Consider the following 19237-nt stretch of genomic DNA (forward strand, 5'->3'; position numbering starts at 1 on the left):
TGAGAATTAATAGAATAGGAATGGAGGGGAGTCATCCACCTGGATATGTGTAATAGTGTTTAAAGAGGGATGTTTCAGTGTATGGAGGAGAGAGAGTTTGTAGAAACCAAAGAGTCATTAGTTAATATCAGTGTGTGAAGTATTAGCTATTATGACTCAGAATGTTATCAGAGAGGTGGGAGTCAGTACATGTTTCCTTAGGTGCTGATCCCCAACAACTTGAGGTTTGTTTGGGGCCCTTAAATATAGATTCTTGTAATGGGTACTTGAAAAAAAGGGTCCTGGAGATAGGTGGAGGCTAGTACTCTGGGGTTCTATTAGTATTTCAAACCCTGAGAATGAATATATACTGAGTACCAGGGCCACTTAGCTTTTGGGGGATTGTAATGAAAAGGGCTTGGCAGATGTTGCTTTCTTTCTGACAGAGATCTGAGGCCTCAATGCTCTCTCCATAAGGGAAGAGACAGAACAGGGAAGGGTGCAGATAAAGCCAGATGCTAGCAAGTAATTTTGCTTCAGGGTACTTTAGCAGTCTACTTCACAGTAGTTACAAGCAGCACCTTTGTCTAAAATGGTCTTATTTCAGATTTTGTTAACAACTCCACCAAATAACATATCCTTTTCAACACTCTCATATATCTTCTCTCTAATCCCAAAAAGGTCAGACACTGATCATCTAACATTTGATACTGTGTCTTTACAGCACTTAGACTTCTATGAGCAACTTTGAACAAACTTATTGGAATTCTTTTTTTTTCAACCTAGAGCTTATATACGAAAAATTTTTCTTGTTTCCAGAGGACTGTAATGACTTTTAATTGTTACTATGGCATTGGTGAGACCTGGAGAACTATCTTTAATTTCAGGATAATAAAGTAGCTAGTATTTATGTAACAGTATGTATTGCAATGTACTTTATAAATATTTTCTCATTTTATTCTCACAACAATCCTCATCAGTGTGTGTTTATTATCTCCACCTTACAGATTAGAAAGTTGAGGCACACATGGAAATTAAGTGAATTGCTTAGCATTATATATCTAATAAATATCTGAGTATGGATTAGAAGTCAGGTTTTCCTAACTCCAGGTCCACTGCTTTATTCAATGTACTACTTAGTAGCCTTTAATATAAACCATCCAAATCAGTAAGAAAACATGTCAATAAGACATTTATACATGGTACTAAAGGGTCTGAATATGAACACTACTATTTGTTGAAATATAATTTGATGTCAATACTACCGCAAGGTATGATTTTAATCTTTATCTATACCAGAATTGGTATCAAGTTTACATAAAAAAACTAAACTAAGACTTGTCTAGACCTACCCAAACTAATGAGGTTGAAGCAAATCATGGAGCCCACCATCTAGGTGTAACGCAAGGTCACAATATCTTTTAAGACATGTGAAATTATTTATTCAATATTTTACCAACTCTCTACTGTATTATGTGGACAAGGACCCAAAGTGCTTTTCAACTATTCTCTCTAATAACTCTAGTACCATTAGAACAATGATCTCTATCAGAAAATAATATCCAAAGTCTAGATGAAAAGTAACACATATCAAACAGTATTTGAAATAAAAATCCAGAATAGCACAATATGAATAGTGTCTTGGACAGTATAATGGAATTTGGCCTATTGAAAGAGGAGGGTTATTTCCAGTTAGGCAGATCAAAAAAAATGACCGGTATAACAGAAGGAATGATATGTCTGCCTATATTTGGAAGAGGGTATAAAACCTGTCCTTAGATGGAATAGATGATTAAACAGTGATGTCATTCCCTTGCTTGGTGACCAGTAGTGCATTTAACTATATTGTTGAAATTCGCCAAAAGTTCAACTCAATAAAAACTCATCAGTCTTTAATTAATGGTAAATGAACTCATCATTATAGCTTGAAGCAATTACATGAACTTACTCAGAAGTTTTAATATTCACTTTTAAGGCCAAATTTATAGGGCCTTTTCCTGATGTCTAAGATGTTAGAAGATGCACAGGGAAGTCATATGTCCAGTAACACTTGATTCAAATGACTTGGAATGCTTCAAACTGATATATTCTAGGCTCTTACGAAGTGATCTTTTACCATCAATGAATGTCAGTAGGAAAAGAGGAAGATGAGGTGCAAAAATAAAATAAAATAATTTAAAATAAAACTTCATCGCAAATCACAGCTTTCACTTAGTGATCTTAAATGACACACTGGAACTGGTTAGTTGTTAAAAAAATAGATCTGTAATCCATTTTACAGAATTGTGACTTGGATTTATAATTGGCAAAGCCTTTGAAAATGCTTCGATGTTTGGGGAAAAGGCTTCATCTTAATCTGACAGGACATCTCATTTTTAATGTTCAACTTCTCTGAGTCGTGGCACAGAGCCAATGTACAATTCTGGGCTGTCTAAAGTAATTTGTGGTCCACACTCAGGAATGTGGGTGCATTCGGTCTTTGTTGTCCTCGTGGCTAACTGCCTCCATACATAGTCTGAAAGAGAAGTTATAAATTATTCCACTTTACCATGAATGGGTTCGTACAGCCCTATTGTTTCTTAGATTCAAAGACCATTGGCTCTGAATTTCACACGCACCTCCTTCCACAGGATCAGGATTCTGGTGATAACTTATTGCTACTGATAGGAAAGGTGGTTGTGGAAGTCCTAGTCCCCCAAAAGAAGGCTGTGTTTTCTGGTATGTAACAGTACGCCAGACTAGGCTAACCTGGGTGGTCATTTTCTAATGTGGCCATTTTTCTAAGGAAGCAGACTGAAACCACTAAACATATTTGTCCCATGAGCTAAACCACAATAAAATCTAGGTCTCCAGTGCATAGCTTTCCTCGCCCTTTGAATACAGTTCTTTCTTACTCTATTTCCATAAAACAAATGTCCTTTAGAAAGTTTCTCTTTGAAGTTCTGAATTGAGTTTGCCTGTGTGTATCCAAGGGGCAAATGCATGCAACTACCTGATTAAATGATGAAAACGGCCCTTCCTACACTATGATTAAAGGTACCTTTTGACAGTTAAAGCATGCCAGACTCACAGCTGTATGCTCATCACCTGCTGATTGTAAAATTGGGCATATTTAAGAAAGTAAAAGGGGATAGTTGTGGATTATTTTGAAGAACTATCTATCAAAGCTAATAATGGTCAGGGATGATTTAATCATTTACAATAATCCATTTAAATTGAAATGAAGCATCTTTCTACCCTTCTTTCTAACTGTACATGTTGACAGTGGCTACTGAGTGTCGGATCATTCTCTTCCCCAACCTTATTTCCAATACCTTGTCTCATCTCACCAGTCTTTTCCTATGGGGAAAAAAAATGTGTTCCCTGAATACAGAGATGAGAAGAGATGCTATAAGTTGGCCTCTGTATTTCAGAGTTCCGGGAAGGAGACTGACATCCCAAAGCCCACTTTAACAGCCTGGGATGGTATTACCCTATAGCCCTCTTTGAGACAGAGGATCACTTGGAGATCATTGCTATGCACCTGGTTATTTAACAATGTAAGCAATAGGATGTCAGAAAGCTCAGTTAGAGCTACCTCTTTATCCCCTTTTACAGGTAAAATTAATTTCCTCCTCCTCTGCTTAGATTGGAATATTTTGCTCTCCATAATTTGATAAGTCTCTTCTCTAACCTCTTGGTAAGAGGATTCAGCTTGGTATATTCCCCCCCAAAATGTTTCCAGATTAATCAGAGCTTCAAAGTGGTATAAGAGATGAGTTCGAGGTAAATGTCATAGTAGCCCATGCTATGAAATTGAATAATTGCCTCTCAGCTGTCTCTCTGCCCTGAGTGGAATGAGCTGGTTATGCTGATGTTGGATGTTACAACAGGAGGGTTGGCAAATAGGTCACAGTACGATGATAGCCCTGAGCCTGCAGAGTCATTGGTAATAGGGAGAGCTGAGGAGGTAGGTGTGATTTCAGGGTTCGGCAGGCTATGTTGGGATTGATTAAAATAGTCAGATCTTCGGGCACAAGCAATGGTTAAAATTTGTCAGCTACGACTACAAAACACGGATAAGGTACCACACTGACACATTCATAGAAATAAGGTCTACTTGGTCTTTGAAATAATTAAAATGACCACTAAGATTTTTTTTTATTTTGGAATTACTGTCTCCAACATTTTAAAAAAGAGATTCACAAAATCTTAAAATGTTTTAGAATGATGCCTATTATTATTATTATTATTATTTTTTTATTTTGGAATTACTGTCTCCAACATTTTAAAAAAGAGATTCACAAAATCTTAAAATGTTTTAGAATGATGCCTATTATTATTATTATTGAGTTTTAAGTGACTCTTAAAACTCAATAAAGTATAAATGGCTCACTATGTTCAACAAACCTCAAAATGAATACAATTCAAAGAAACCAAATAATGAAGCCTTATGATTTTATTTCATTTCACTTTAAAATACCAAATCTTAAAATAAAAAAAAAAAATCTAGAAAGGATACAAGCACAGATGATCTAAGAATAAAATATTCAGAAGTCAGGACTAAGTTATACAGTAAAATCCAAGATGTAATCTAATTTAAATGAGAATACACGAATCCCAACCATCGTCTTTCTATTTTTATTCTTGAAGAGGGAAGGATTTGCAACTATCATTAACAGCAACAGATATGTTGCAATTGAGGATTCTGCACAGAGAGTAACACAAAGAACTAAATTGATTCTTGGTCAATCGAAAGTGACTCTGAGTTAGCAGAAGGTGGATATTTCCCTTTCAGATGATTAGTTTGTGGTTTTTTTTGTTTTGTTTTTAGTGAAGAGACTATTTAATTATAGCCCCTGATGGGGAATTGACCTGTACTCTACCAGTGTAAAACAGTAACTGAACTTAGATTACTTTCTTGCTTTTCTTCTTGATCTTGTCAGAGACATCAGAGTGGAATGATTTTAAGTCATTTTAATATGGCTAGCTCTGTCTGAGAGTTCTTTCTGCTTGCATAGGTACATACAGCAATTACTTTGCAATTATGTGACCTTTTATTAAGAAATACTTTTTTCCTTCTCCAATCAATCCAAGTGTACTGAGCAGACATCAATATTATCCGATGCTTGTGTTGCCTCCAATACCAGCCTATATTTCTTCATCCCCCACCCCTTCCTCCATTCATTTCTAACTGGTTACATCTGCAGTTCAACGATCCAGGGAAACATTGGAGAACAGCAATGGAATAGTCATAATAGTTCCACTTATTGTGAATAGCACTACTTCTCCCTAAATTAAGTGTGTAATTGGCAAGCCTTATTTATACTCTCATATGGATTAGCTTTTATTGATCTAATTAGGATGAAGCTTAAAAATTACTTGCCAGTCAAGCTGATGGAGCAGCTGCAGTTCATTATTTCCTTTTCTTCAAACAACAACAAAAAGTAACCTTAGGAGGTGATAGTAAAACTTGAGTTACTGACCCTTGGTTGCCCAGAAGATGAGTTTGTAATGCTATAGGGCAAATCCTGAAAGGTGGCTAGACAGAAGATTTATGTGGCAACAGGCTAAATCGCAAAATGGAAGAAAGACTTTTAAAAAATGATATATTTGACATAAGTGATGTAAATACAGCAGAGGCAGTACCATCAGAAGTATGATATGATAGGAATACTCACTAGAATAGAAATCAGAATCCCCAGAGTCTGATCCAAGTTCTGACACTATACTTCAAAAGCTGAAGCCAAAAAGTCATTTACCTTCTTTGAGCCTTACTTTCCTTATCTTTAAAATGGGGTTAATAACAGCTATTCCATTTACCTCACCCACAGAGCCATTACAAGGATGAAATGAAATATATATGAAAACCATTTTCAAACTATAAAGTAAAACACAAGCATAATATTCAAAGACCATTATATCATCCTCAGGTAGGGCCTTATAAAGATTTGACCACACATTTCCTTAAATAATATACAGTTCTCATCAGAGAAGACAGCTATATGTTTCACAGAGTAAAAGCACATTTGATAATAGCTATGTTGATAGTTTCTTAAGTTTTGTGTCAAATTAATCAAAATTATCCCTAAAAGAAGCACCATTAATGTCCCATCTTGACAAGGTTAATCTACTCAATATTTAGCAGAAACAGAATTCCTAAAACAATTAGTGAGAATACAGCAGGATTCTGTTTCCCTAATGAAATGACTGAATGTCAGCAGTGTGTTTGAACATATTGACTCAGATATTAGGCTAGGCCCTTTGAACACAAGCATCTGCATTCACCGACCAAACTCCATAAAGGGAGCCTTACCGATTTATCCGTTAGTAATTATGAACATGCACGAACACTGAGTCAATATTTTGAAGCTGATTAGAGGATAAAGGGATGGCCTATTTATTATTTAGATGACACCTAAATTTAACCAGACTCATAAAGACTTCTAACCGAAATGAGTGCAATACAAGTCAGTAAGCAGAGAGTTTGATGCTGCCAGTTTGGACATGAGCTTACTCAATTTTAATGAGGCTGATTTTTATGAAAATGATTTTGATTATTATGATTAGTTTTATAATAAAATACTTTCATTTAAATAATAGTTCAACATTTTCAAAGTATTTTACATGCTATCTCATTAGAACTTCATTTCATTGAGACAGATGCTATTATTAGTCCTATTTGACAGATGAAACCAAGGCTAAGAAAATCTATGTGAATTGCCGAGTCACACAACCAGTAAGTTTCTAAGGTAGGATCCAAAATCTCTTCTTCTTCAACTGAATTTCAGAGCTCTATCCTTTGCAATAACTTTTAAGGATTGAAATGAGTTCATGTTTTCTTTAATTACAGAGGTCATTAAATAATATTTCCTTATTAATATTACATTTAATATCATAGCAATTGCTTCTTTGGTTGTATAACTTATTAGCAATTGATTCATTTGCAATGTGAACACCATTAATTCATTAAAACATGACAATATGTGTTCCTTGTGAAACTTTATCATGTCAGAACAATATAATGTAAACATTGTTTTTCCATGCTTTTAGTTAAATGTACAAAGGGAAAATTAATTTTCAACCTTTTTCAACCTGAATTTTACTAATGCTATTGACTTATGTTATTTAATCAGTATTGTATTTAAGAAAACATATTTTATCTATGAATATATGTAGTTTATGATACTATTTGATTAATAGTGAAAGTTTATTAATTTATTAGACTATTAGAGAAACTGGAGGTTGTGCTAACACTTGTATGTTGATTTAAAATGTGAAATTTGCATTTTAAACCAGAAGAACAAGATCAATTTAAATATCTAGATTATAAATGAATTAACAATAACAATAATTTATGTACCATGGTATGGCAGGTAGTACAAATTCTACTATCTTCATTTTACATAGAAAGAATTGAGGAACACAGAAGTTAAATGAATCAAGGTCCCATAGACTAACCCAGGAAATAAATTAATACAGGTCTTATGATTCCAGGTTCTGCAATCTTTCTATTCTACCCAACAAATAACAATAATATGTTTTCTTTCAAAATATTCATAATATTTTTCACCTGGTTAGGAATCTGGAAATCTAAGGGGAAAGGTGTGGTAGAAAGCAATTGGATGAGGATCAAAGGAGGGAGAACAAAGGCAACCTAGAGGCAGGAGAATATTAGAGGCTGCCAGGACAGCTGGAGAAATTGGATGACAAGTTTCTGACTCATAAGGCTGGCATAGAGGCAGGAAGGATATTGTTTAGATGGGTGATATCCAATTACAGGGTCATAGGTTGGGTATCTCTCTCACAAAAATAAATAGAATATTTGATAAATTAATGATGTCCCATACCAGTAATAGCATAAATTAGAGGATGGAGTAAGTAACAAAGGATGATAATCTTTCTTAGTAGGATTCCCAGAAAAAAAATAAAAGGAAAGAGATTGGGCAGTGTAGAAACCTTGGCAGGCAGTAATCATGTCCCATGATGTGCAGTTGGTAATGAGGAGAATTCCAGGTAAATTCTTATGTGTTCCTTTTGCTTTAGGAGAAAGCATTTCAAAGCAATTAGAAGTAGGATAGGTAGTATGCCACAGCCTGAAATTGGCTCAATTAGAAGAGTGGCTTTCCCAAAGGAACTTCTGACATTGTTATATCCTAACCATTGATTCTTATGAGGAAGAAAAGAGGTAGGTATCTCAAAAGACATATGTGACTGAACAGGAAGCTTATCAATGAACTAATACTAAAACAAAACAAAGCAAAGGAAAAAAGAGAGATAGAGGTAAAGGCAGATAATTGAAGATAATCCCATAAAAGCTGGTTCTCTATCAATTTGCTCCAGAATCCTAAACTCCAAAATTAACTTTGTAATAAACGCTGAAGTTCTTTTTTTCCTTAGCTTCCTTAAGGTCAAAACAAATATCGAAGAAACACTGGAACTCCTGCTAGTTGTATGGAGATTACAATAGCATATTAAAAGAAGAATTAAACACTCAACTCCTGTTTTTTTTTTCCTTTATCATGGAGAATATGAAGAAAAGTCTTCCATCAAGGAAGGATAGAATCAGAATCTTCAGTTGGGAGGAATTTTTAATGAAGTCATTTTCCAGGGAAAAATCTTGAAGTCCTCCAGTACCCAAAGGCCATTGGATCTTTCTTAAGTGGGTAAGTTAGTTGATCTTAACCATGCAAAGCTAGCTCATAGGATAAGAAAAGAAATAATTATTGCTCCTATATTATTTAAGAAAAATAATAATCTTCTTCATGCCTCATCTTCCAAAAATTACCTTCTCTTTTATTATTTTCCTTTCATACAACTCACTTGCACTAAGTTTAAATATGTGCTAATCTGATTAAAGCGGCAGCTAGGTGATGCAGTGGATGGGGTGCTGGGTCTTTAGTCAGCAAAACTCACCTTAGTTCAAATCCAGCCTTAGGTACTTACTAGCTGTGTGACCCTGGGCAAGCCATTTAACCCTGTTTGTCCCTGTTTTCCGAACTGTAAAATGAGCTGGAGAAGGAAATGGCAAACCATTCCAGTATCTCTGCCAGGAAAAACTCCAAATGGGGTCAGAAAGAATTTGATGTGATTGAAATGATGGGACAACAACAGCTATCCAATTAAAACATTGGCACAAAATTTCAGGCTTCAGAAGCTGGGGGAAGACCACTAATATACAACAGAGAACATAAGAACTTTACATCAGAGGAAAACTTTTAGAATCACTGATCTACTGATTGGGATGCTAGACTCAGGCCTCATCTTTATAAAGTTCACGGAGCAATTCTTCCCTGAATAATTGAGTAGATTCTCCTTAGTAGACTGAATTAAGATATTCTTATTATGTCAAACTTTTTAACAAGTTAGGTGTGTTCCTTTAGGAGGGGAAAATATGTAGTGCCTCATCAGACATTTTTGATTAGAAGATAAGATTGGTTTCAGAATCCTTCTGAAAATTATAGAAATGGAACTCATAAGCATTAATTTTATTTTGTAGTAGAGATGCAAAGGGGAAGATTCAGTAAAAGTTGTACAGTATTTCCTTTTGTTTTTGTTTGTTCAAGAATTATAGAACCTGGTTCATGGTTTCTGTATGCCTCTCTGTCAGATTCCCCTTGGTCCTCTCTGTATATTGGAGTCCAATTAGTGGCATGATCAAAAGGGATGATATGTCAGGGATAATATAAGTGAGGGAAATGAAAATATTTGTAACTATTGGAATTGAGTTAATGCATGGTGAATGATTTCCTGCAAGACTTCTCAAAATCATCTTTTATTATTTTATAAAGTGACCTTATTTAGGAAAGTTTTATGATGTAGTGAGAAGCACTTAAAACAAGAGGTCTGGGCCGGTCTTTCAGCTAGCTATGAAACCTGAGGAAATCATTCACTAACTCCAGACTTAGGTGTCTTCACGTGTAAAATAAAAAGAATGGCCCAAATCACATTTATGTTCTTTCAGAATCAATGATACAGTGGTCAGGGATTGTATTTTGAATCAGGTTTTTTATTATGAACTTAAACATTATCATATCTGAACTGTTAAAAATATGAAGAATGGGAAAAAAAAGTATTTTATATGAAACTATGAACATCTGTTATTTTAAGGTTTGTTGTTGTCCTTTGTGCTCAAGAAGGACCAAAATGGCATCATGGTGTTGGGGTCAATGTACATGTATAATAACATGAGAATAACAAAATTATCCTCTTTAGCTTTCTGAATTATTTTTGTTATCCTCTATAAAATTTTATTATTTTATTGGCATTAATTTGCTTTTCTTTTTTTGCATCACTAAATTGACCAATAGAAGACTTTCCTTACAACAGAAATACAGTAAAAAAAAAAAAAAGCAAACTGCCTGAAAATTCTGTACCTCTTTTCTTGTCACCTCTCTAGTAAGAGGCGATAAGGATGATTCATCAGAACCATTCTGAAGGGAAGAGTGGTCCTGGCGTTTAGCAGAGGTCTTAAGTCTTTCCAAGTTGTTTCCCTTTACGTTATTGTAGTCATTTGTCCAATTGGTCCTCTAGTTCTTCTCACTTAATTCTATATACATACAAGACTTTTAAAATTTCTCCAAATCTGTTGTGCTTGTTTTTCTTCCTTTATTGTGCTAAATATTGTATCACATTTAACTTTCATTCATAAATTTGATAGATGGCCTCCAGATTTCTTGGAGACATTGTGTAACTTATTGAAAGTCATAGTCCTGCATACCAGCCCCTATTTGTCCAGGTAAACAATGTAGTATTTCCAAAAAGGTAAGCAAAAAGGAAAGCAGAGAAAAAAGTGCCTTCAGAATACCGGGTTCCAGTGAAATTTTGGGTTCATTGGACATCTTGAACTATTTTCAAACACTTTGACTTCAATGAAACCCAGAATGCCCTTTAGTGAAGCACTTTGTCCTCGATTTTTACAACCTTATGTATTTTAATGGAAATTTGATACATATGTTTTTAATTCATTTACACTTAAATCATCAAAACACTGGTCTTTAAGGTTATTTGATATTTAAGAAGGCTATGGGGACTTTTTGATAATCCTTTAAAGCCCCTGAAAAGGAAACCAGGAAGTTTTGCTTTTCCCAGAATAAACTGAAATATTGAGAAGACTGGGTTCACCTCCAGTGCGGTCTAAATTGTCCAAACAAGCTACACTTATCCATAATAAAGAGGAAGATGAACACGGTGACAGGGGCCATGCTGACCACAAGTAAAAGTGCTAAGGCTTTGATGAGCTATAAAGCATAGATAATTGCAAGCATATTTTTAGAGAACTACAGGGTTTTTAACAATTTTATTCTGACTGTATGCTGAAAATATACTGATAGATAATAATAATGAGAATGAGAAAATGAAATATTAATACTGATAATAGTCCACAGTGTTTTGAAAAATATTTTTTGGCTTACAGAAAGTACTTTGTGTTGGATACTATTACATTTCTTATACACCTCTATATTTTGAGTGAATGGTTACTCATGTAATATTTATCAAGAATTTTATAGAATTTTGTTTGCAAACTGCTCAAAATTTTCTTGAATGCACGATGTGTGAAGTAGTTATATGTATTATATAGAGCAGCTGTTGCATAATCGCATATATTGCGTAGGTGACATTGAGTGTATACAAATGGTTAAATAGTTTTGTTAGTATCACAAAAACGACCATCTTTTAAATCCAAATAAATGGGAAAGTTTTCATTTCGGTCTAGAGTTTCATTTAATTAAAATTGCTTTTGGATTCACAGGATGCATTTAAAAGATTTTTAAAATCTTCATTGTCTCATATCTTCCCCTCCATCCCATACGTCCTCAATAAAATATTTAACACTCACTCACATCCATATGCATAGGATATCATCATTTCAGAACCAAATGGCCATCCTGCAGATCAATTTTCTTCTGAATAAGGTCACTTGTATCTGAAATATTGATAATGTACCTTTCTGGATTTGTCTAAAAAGAAAATAGAGCATGGTATCAGATGAAATGGGGACACTTAGCTAAGCTGCATGAAATATTTTGAGTAACAGGCAGTGAGTGAATAATTCCATTGTTCATTCAGTTCAGAATTTATTTACTGTCTGAGTATAATTTTATTTTCTTATCATTTAAGTACAATGCAAATATTTGTTAATATGAATACAGCAGATGCATCTATACTTGCCTTGCCCTCCCCCAGGTAATTCTATCCTTTATTGTACATCCAAATGGATTGGATAGCCATAGGACCATACTTCAACGAAATCAATTTAATTAGTGTGTGGTGCTTCTTTGAGCTGCTATTAGGAAAACAATCTTAAAGGAGTCATTTACACAACTAAAAAGTTATTGAAGAACTCAACTTGTACTTCAATTAACCTTTGCCCTTTTCTATCTATGACCAGAAAACATCAGATTTGTTTATGAAAAATAAATGGAAACATAACATTGATCTAGGACATTCTAAAATTAATAACCATTTCCTAACATGAAAATGGGAATTTGCCTGAATATATTTATATATTATTAAAGACTAAATCTATATAAACTATTGGTACCTCAAAACTGATATCATTTGTGTGTCTTTAAATTCAGGGAATTTAATATATTCTTTCAATTATATGAAGAAATATGCTATTTAAATTAAAGGCCATGTGTGATATGTCCAGCCAAGGTTACCTGCATTGGTAAGATCCATTTACCTGCTGTTGAATAGAAGTCTATGTTGAAAACATGTGTTCTTTGAATAATCAGGGATTCCATTAGCATAAAAGAACACAATATGAAGTACAAATTAGATGAAGAGTGATATGCCAGATAGAGAGCCCCCTTTGATGTCAAGAAGAGCTGGTTTCAATTTCTGCTTCTAACACATACTGTTGTGTGACCCTGGTCAAGTCATCTAAATTCTTACTGTTTCAGACTGTTCTCTCAGTTCCAGAACAGGAATAGACTTGAATTGTTAGAGAGTCCCACAGGGATTCTTTTTACTGAAAAAATCACAAATTTGGTCAAAATTGTGTACAAATAAGAGCATTTAGACAATCTCACTCTTGATATTGAATCCTTTCTTTCTATTTCAAATATTTACATAACATCCTCAATGAAACCAATAAGGAACTTAGAGGTATACTAATCTCCCTGTCTAATGTTTCTTTTACTGCTAAGACTCAGTGAGTCATTGAACAGATTATCTACGAGAAAACTTGTTTCATTTTAACATATGGATGGGAGACAATTTATTTGAGGAGAGTGTTTAAAGATGTTAAAGTAAAATGCTTTTTAAAAAAATCAGCAAGAGAGAGGCATGGAAGAAGTCTATATTTCTGAACTGCTTTGCTATTTTTGACTATGTAGATGAAATCTGGTACAGAAAGTTGTTCACAAAAGGTCACTTCTTCCCTTCTCATATTTCCAGTTATGATATATTTGATGCATGAATAAACCATTGTTCTAAAGATCTGAAGATTAGAAATTATACGGCTTGGATTTTGAGATGGTGTGATGTAGTGAAAAGAATCCAGGATTTAAGTCAGAGGTCATGAGCTTCATAGTGTCTATTGCCTACTTACCTTTGGGTAATTCACAACAACTGTAGGCTTCAGTTGTTCATGTAGGACTATATGTGTTACTACATGGGAATAATTATTCCTTTTAATTCTAGAGTCTATCCTAATATCCCTTCAAATGTATAAATGAACATGCATGCATATATAACATATATGCACATATTTTACACACAGGTGGTATGTGAATAAATATAGCACATTACATCTATGTATTTATATGCATATGTAATGTGTACATGTATGCGACACATTCATATTTTTATATCTTTTGTAAAAGACTTATCTCTGATTTGTTTTTTCTGGTTTTTTTTGTAATTTTTCCCTCTTCAAGATACCTTAAAAGAGAAAAAATGAACGGTGAATGAAACACATATTATGCCTAAATCTTGATGATATGAAATTGGCATCAAACACAAAGACACACACACACACACACACAAAATACTGGACAAGCGCTGCAGATGAATGGTGAACTATACACAGATCTGATTAGGAAACTTATCTTTTACTAATAATTCTTTTTTTAAAAAAAACTTTTCATTTCTAATGGTATACTCAAGTTTTCTGCAGCTAAGGAACCCCATGTGTGACTTTATTTTTTTAAAATTTATTTAATATATTTAGTTTTCAGCATTGATTTTCACAAAAGTTTGAATTACAAATTTTTTCCCCATTTCTACCCTCCCCCCACTCCAAGATGGCATATATTCTGGTTGCCCCATTCCCCAGTCAGCCCTCCCATCTGTCACCCCACTCCCCTCCCATCCCCCTTTCCCTTCTCTTGTAGGGCAAGATAAATTTCTATGCCCCATTGCCTGTGTATTTTATTTCCTAGTTGCATGAAAAAACTTTTTTTTGTTGTTGTTGTTGTCCTTGAACGTCTGTTTTTAAAACTTTGAGTTCCAAATTCTCTCCCCTCTTCCCTCCCCACCCACCCTCCCTAAGAAGGCAAGCAATTCAACATAGGCCACATGCGTATCATTCTGTAAAACCCTTCCACAATACTCATGTTGTGAAAGATTAACTATATTTTGCTCCTTCCTAACCTATCCCCCTTTATTGAATTTTCTCCCTTGACCCTGTCCCTTTTTGAAAATGTTTGTTTTTTATTACCTCCTCCCCCTGTCTGCCCTCCCTTCTATCATCCCCCCTTTTTTATCTTCTTCCTCCTTCTTTCCTGTGGGGTAAGATACCCAATTGAGTATGTATGGTATTCTCTCCTAAGGTCAAATCTGATGAGAGCAAGATTCATTCATTATCCCTCACCTGCCCCCTCTTGCTTTCCTACAGAACCACTTTTTCTTGCCACTTTTATGCGAGATAATTTCCCCCATTCTATCTCTCCCTTTCTCCCTCTCCCAATATATTCCTCTCTTATCCCTTAAATTGATTTTATTTTTTTAGATATCATCCCTTCATATTCAACTCACCCTGTGCCCTTTGTGTGTGTGTATATATATATATATATATATATATATATATATATATATATATATATACACATATATATGTGTATATATACCTGCATATATACACACATAGACACATACATATGTATATATATGTTTAAACATATATATATATATATATATACATATATATATATATATATATGCATATTCCTTTCAGCTACTATGATATTGAGGTCTCATACACATCTCATACACATCACCTTTCTATGTAGGAATGTAAACAAAACAGTTCAACTTTAGTAAGTCCCTTATGATTTCTCTTTCTTGTTTACCTTTTCATGCTTCTCTTGATTGTTGTGTTTGAAAGTTAAATTTTCTATTCAGCTCTGGTCTTTTCACTGAGAAAGCTTGCAAGTCCTCTATTTTATTGAAAATCCATATTTTGCCTTGGAGCATGATACTCAGTTTTGCTGGGTAGGTGATTCTTGGCTTTAATCCTAGCTCCATTGACCTCCAGAATATCATATTCCAAGACCTTCGGTCCCTTAATGTGGAAGCTGCCAGATCCCACATTATCCTGATTGTTTTTTTCACAATATTCAAATTGTTTCTTTCTGGCTGCTTGCAGTATTTTCTCCTTGACATGGGAGCTCTGGAATTTGGCGACAATGTTCCGGAGTTTTCTTTTTGGGATCTATTTGAGGAGGCGATCTGTGGATTCTTTCAATTTCTATTTGACCCTCTGGCTCTGGAATATCAGGGCGATTCTCCTTGATAATTTCTTGAAAGATGATATGTAGGCTCTTTTTTTGATCATGGCTTTCAGGTAGTCCAATAATTTTTAATTTCTCTCTCCTGGATCTATTTTTCAGGTCAGTGGTTTTTCCAATGAGATATTTGACATTGTCTTCCATTTTTGCATTCCTTTGGTTCTGTTTTATAATATCTTGATTTCTCATAAAGTCACTAGCTTCTACTTGCTCCAGTCTCATTTTTAAGGTAGTATTTTCTTCAGTGGTCTTTTGGACCTCCTTTTCCATTAGGCTAATTCTGCCTTTCAAGGCATTCTTCTCCTCATTGGCTTTTTGGAGCTCTTTTGACATTTGAGTTAGTTTACTTTTTAAAGTGTTGTTTTCTTCAATATTTTTTTCAGTATTTTTTGGGTCTCCTTTAGCAAGTCATTGACTTGTTTTTCATGGTTTTCTTGCATCATTCTCATTTCTTGTTCCAATATTTCCTCTACTTCTCTAACTTGCTTTTCCAACTCCTTTTTGATCTCTTCCATGGCCTGAGACCAGTTCATGTTTTTCTTGGAGGCTTTTGGTGTACGCTCTTGCACTTTGTTGGCTTCTTTAGGCTGTATGTTTTGGTCTTCTTTTTTCACCAAAGAAGGATTCCAAAGTCTGAGACTGATTCTGGGTGTGTTTTGGCTTCCTGGCCATGTTCCCAGCCAACTTACTTGACCCTTGAGTTTTTCGTCGGGGTATGACTGCTTGTAGAGCAAAGAGTACTTTGTTCCAAGCTTGAGGGGATGCGCCATTGATTTCAGAGCTATTTCTGTACAGCCAGCTCTGCCACCCCAACACTCCTCCTTCCTCAAGAACCACCAACCTGGACCTGACGCAAATCTTCAGCAGGCTCTGTACTCCTGCTCTGATCCGCCACTTAATCCCTCCCACCACATGGGCCTGGGGCCGGAAGTAATTGCAGCTGTAGTTCTGTAGCTGCACCTCCCCTGCTGCCCCTGGGGCAGTGGCCGAACTGTGAACTTTGTCCCCCGCAGCTTTTCCCACTAACCTTCTCTGTTGTCTTTGGTGTTTGTGGATTGAGAGGTCTGGTAACTGCCACAGCTCACTGATTCAGGGTGCTAGGGTCTGTCCTGCCCAGCTCCTGGTCTGGTTGGTCCTGCTGCCTCCCATGCTGAGCTCTGCTCCCCTCTGCTCCGTGTGTGATAGACCTCATCCATCGACCATCCAAGCTGTCCTGGGCTGGATCCCTGCTTCCCTCTGCTATTTTGTGGGTTCTGTAGTTCTAGAATCTGTTCCAAGCCATTTTCATAGGTTTTTGGAGGGACGTGGTGGGGAGCTCATGCAAGTCCCTGCTTTCCAGCCGCTAAGTTTTCAGTTTCCTCACTGCTTCAAAAGTCCACTATTTTAACATCACCATTCTACCCATGAAAGAACAAAACTATGGATCGTGGAACACTATCTTGGAAGAATAAAAGTTGCAAGTAATTCAGGACGCAATGGAAAGATGCCTTTTATAATGAAACAATGTCTTAACAATAATGGCTTGCATGTAAAAACATGTCATCAAAGAGACATGTATAGGAGAATAATGTGGTTCAGGCATATAGTGATAGACAATAGACAGAATGCCTGAATCCTGCACTGAATATTAAAGGTGTAAAAAGAGAAGGACAAAGATCTTTAGTACTTTCAGTAGATTCTCTCTGGTGGATTTGCAGAAGGTATGGGTAAAAATTACTGAATGTGATAAATCATGTAGTGGTTCCAAAATGTACAAGTGAAGAGATGAACTTCATCCCTGAGAAGACAGATCCATCTAAGTTGGTAACAAATAATTAGATTATTTACTTTGTTAGACTTCTCATTTTCTAAGTACATGTTGTAATGAATAGGGGATCCTCCATGAAGGCAGGAAAGCCTTGGTTCCTGCCTCTGATTCATACTAGGTATGTGACTGTAGGCAACTCACTTAATCTCTCAGAAGATGAGGCAATAATCTAAGATCATAAATTATAGATGAATTGTCAGTTAACATGACAGAGAAGAATTTCTACAGTAGGGAAAATCCTAAATTGAGATTAAAAAACAAATAATTTGCTAACTTTTTTTTATTCACTTCCAAAAGCTACTTATTCTGCCCAGAAAATAAGTTCTTCTTTCTTTCAGTTCTCTTTAAGACTCTGGAAAAAATCTCTGTTATTCATGCAGAATGAATTCTACCTATGTCCATTGATAGGTGACAGCTGTCAATCCAGCATGTTTCCTTAGTCATTTCCCCATCATTAGTTTTATGAAGGTGAGAACTAAGGCTGAGAGACTATTTCATCTCTCTTCACAAGACACACAGTAGCAATGATGGTTGAAAAGCTCCCTTAAATATGAAAGAACACAGAGATTTCTGTTTTTCCCAGGTCTGCACCCCAGAAGCTCTGAGTGGGGATAACTAGAGACTAGACCAGGTGCCCGCCTCATGGTCAGGCCCACGATGGACTGGCTGCCCAAGGTGCATGATGGGGCCCATCTCACCATGCCCCTGCCAGTCTTCTCTGGTGTGTAGCCTGGCCAGCGTCTTCCCTGGGTCTTTTCATTGATTCTTTGGGGCCTCAAGGATTGGGAGGTGGTATAGAACAAAACATTCACCCTGATAACCAAGTGCTAGTTAAGGTATTTCAGGAACAATTTCAGAGACATCAGGATACACCTGTTTTTTTTTGGCTGCAGTTCTACACTAACAAGTCCTGTCTAATCTGTTTTCATCAGGCATCTCTTCCTATTGAAACAAACTATGGGCATCTTTTTGGTAGTACCTGCATTATTGTGTATTGACTATGTGGTTCATGGTTTGGGGCCAATAGTTGTCTGATCAGCAGACACACAGTTACCTTATGCTTATCAGTATTTAGTGAGGATAATCACACTCAGGATGTCTCAGAATTACATCAAAATATTAATGACTATAATAAAAGATTCTCAGGACAACCCAGATTGATTCTGGAAAGAATTATGAATCTCCTCAATTTACTGAGACATGAATTCAGGGAAATGTTTTCAGCTGGGGGCCTTTTCTGGATGTTCCCTATCAGGGTATTACTTTGCTAGGAGCTTTTCTTGTTATACTGTCCTTGGATGTTGTTCCTGAAGCCTTGTTTGGAATTCTACGATTTCCTGGTTTCTCTCTACCACCTTGGCTCTGCCTGCGAGTTCTTTACTGGATGAACCATAATTTCTCTTCCAACCATAGATAATGTGCAGGAGCCTACTCAAATTGATGTTGAGAGCCAATTGTCAAATTTTCAGTATGACTATACCTTGAAAATAGGCAAATTGTACTAATGTAAGAATTCATTTTTTCTTTTGTTTACGGTGTAAATTTAAGAAAGGGATGGAAAATGTAAATAATATTGATTAATCTTAAAAATATGCCATTAACTAAAGAGCTGATTGTGAAGCATTTGCCAGCATACCCCTGCTTCCAATTCTAATTCTGATATAATGAAAAAATACTCATCAAAAAGATTTTCCAGTGTCATGGTACATGTTCAATTAAACATTTGTAGGTATCT

General features: G+C 35.5%; 1 pseudogene; it reads left to right on the top strand.

Moving 5' to 3' along the window:
* Nucleotides 1–18159: 18159 nt before the first annotated feature.
* LOC118847291 lies at nucleotides 18160–18919 on the top strand (annotated as a pseudogene).
* Nucleotides 18920–19237: the final 318 nt, after the last annotated feature.

This window comes from Trichosurus vulpecula, chromosome 4 (genome assembly GCF_011100635.1).
Source record: "Trichosurus vulpecula isolate mTriVul1 chromosome 4, mTriVul1.pri, whole genome shotgun sequence".
Classification (NCBI taxonomy): domain Eukaryota; kingdom Metazoa; phylum Chordata; class Mammalia; order Diprotodontia; family Phalangeridae; genus Trichosurus; species Trichosurus vulpecula.